The following is a 2,858-nucleotide window of genomic DNA, read 5'->3' on the forward strand; positions in this document are numbered from 1 at the left end:
TTTAAAAATTTAAATTGAGGTTGGTAAGTGACTCAAAATCCGATATAAATGATTTTAGTTGAATTGTTTAGAATACAATATATTTCCATCCATATCATATTATTATATTATTATTTTCGGTTTGACATTATTTTATAGATTTTTAATCATGTCAATAGTTCTTATGCTATTTATATAAGATTCTTCGGATAATATTATAATACAAGTTGAATTATTCCGAAATGTACACATAACCTAGTTTAAGAAAGTTTTGAATTTGAACCATACTTCATGCGCTATAAATCTATTAATAAATGACCATATTTGAATCTTTTCCTTCTTTGAAAAAGAAGATACATTTGTTCCGCTCCTCTTTCTTTAATATAAGAAAGTTATAAATTCAACTTTTAGTGAACCCATGCTTGGTAATGACAAGCTCCCCAACTTTACGTGGGGAATGTCATCAAATTGTGATATTTTCATGATCCACTTGGTCCAATCATTGTTAAGGCTATGTTAGATTCTATATCTCGTAATTAAACTACTATATTTAGTTTTCCAATGGCTTTTTCGAAACTTTCCAAGATATCGTCGGTCTTTCCCATTGTAGAACCTCCAATAAATTTCCCAATTCTCTTATAACTCAATGAAAAAAACCTTACTTTTTCTAAAATTTTGTAAAATATTTCTTAAATTTTACACTATTTTCCAAATGACCAGGATCGCGTCAATTACGATCAATACTAATGATATCTCATGAACATAGCGTAACAAATATATTCTTACATGTACAATGAATTTTGAGTTTTATAATTCTACAAGTAGAATCAAGAAACAATCTTGGCCTTATTTATTTTTATATTATTTAGTATAAATAATTATTTCTGATGATTTTAATTTTACATGTAAAATGTATGAACTCACATATTATTGTAACAAATTTTAACCATGCATAAATATTATTGATACTTATATTATAAAATGTTTGAAAAAGTAGTAAACATTTCGATGAAATTATGTTGAAAAAACTAATCAAGTAAATAAATATTTGTTATTAGTTTCGTTATCATTTACTTTGCACATGAAAGTTCTTTTTTTATATTTATATATACATATACAAGTGTTTTTTTATTATATAGTTTTAGAACATTCATGTTTAAATGTTTTAGTCGTTAAAGTTTTTAGTAAACATTAAAAACTGCTTGAATATTACAAGTTAACGTACAAAATATATTATTTAAATAGGGCTCATACATGTAATCTATATATATTTTGTATACGAAATACTTGAGAATATATATACCTTCAACGTCTAATGCATACTAACTATTGAGTTTTTAGCTCCCGTAAGACAAACATCCATAAATTAGACCTCGTGCTGTTTACTTTATTCAAACTCAAGGGTCATTGTATAATGTGAGATCATTTGTGATGTTGAGGATCAGGTCCACCTAGACTTTGCCTCTTCGAAACCAAAGGATTCACTATGTTTCTTTTCATGCTATCTTTAATAGCTTCTCTTCCATCCATTCCGAATGCATGTCTGTCATGACTTTTATTATTTATGTCAATTGTTGGTGTAATAGATGATTCTATAGTCAATCCTATTCAATTTTGAGGAACAAAGCTAAAATTATTAAGTTGAGATCGTACTTTCGCTTCATTTTCAATCACTTGAGGAGATATTGAAAATGGATGAAGTGAACGTACTGCAGATATCGAAACCATGAACATGACATATAGGAAAAACAAAAAAAAAATTGAAACTAGCCATACGAATGTTGAAATAAGATTTGACAATGTCCTTATCATGGGTTGATGGATATATTTATAAACTTGGATATCATAGCAATATTTCTATTTTTTTCTAATCATTCAATGTTTGTTCGGACAAATACAATATGGTTGGATTTTAATGATAACCCTTTTACATAAAAAAATTTAATCGGTTACATTTAACAAAAACTTAAGAATTCACATATTTATTTATTTCAAAATCCGAAATAACTGATTTTAAATTTTTATAAAGTTATTATATGTTAGGTGGTTGAATTGTTTAGAATGCAACATATTTCCATCCATATCATATTATATTAATGTTTTCGATTTGATATTATTTTATAGATTTTTAATCAAGTCAATAGTTCTTATGCTATTTATATAAGATTCTTCGTAAAATATTATAATACAAGTTGAATTATTCCGAAATATAAACATAACCAAGTTTAGGAAAGTTTTGAATTTGAACCATACTTCATGCACTATAAGTCTATTAATAAATGACCCTATTTTAATCTTTTGAGTCCTTGAAAAAGAAGATACATTTGTTCCGCTCCTCTTTCTTTAATATAAGAAAATTATAAATTCAACTTTTACTGAACCCATGCTTGGTAATGACATGCTCCCCAACTTTTCGAGGGGAATGTCATTAAATTGTGATATTTTCATGCTCTATGTATGTCCGAAACGTGGAGAACTACTTACTATAATTCTTCAAGATGATTCTAACAAATCACTCCCTTTAATATTCAGTATATGTGATCCACTTGGTCCAATCCTTGTTAAGATTATGATAGATTATATATCTCGTAATTAAACTACTATATTTAGTTTTCCAATGGCGTTTTTGAAACTTTCCAAGATATCGTCGGTCTTTCCCATTGTCAAACCTCCAATATATTTCCACATTCTCTTATACCTCAATGAAAAAACCTTACTCTTTCTAAAACTTTGTAAAATGTTTCTTAAATTTAACATTATTTTCCAAATGACCAAGACCGCGTCAATTACGATCAATACTAATGTTATCTCATGATCATAGCGTAACAAATATATTCTTATCATGTACAATGAATTTTGAGTTTTATAATTCTACAAGT

The sequence above is a fragment of the Hibiscus syriacus genome, unplaced genomic scaffold (assembly GCF_006381635.1).
Source record: "Hibiscus syriacus cultivar Baekdansim isolate YM2019G1 unplaced genomic scaffold, ASM638163v2 tig00008483_pilon, whole genome shotgun sequence".
Lineage (NCBI taxonomy): Eukaryota > Viridiplantae > Streptophyta > Magnoliopsida > Malvales > Malvaceae > Hibiscus > Hibiscus syriacus.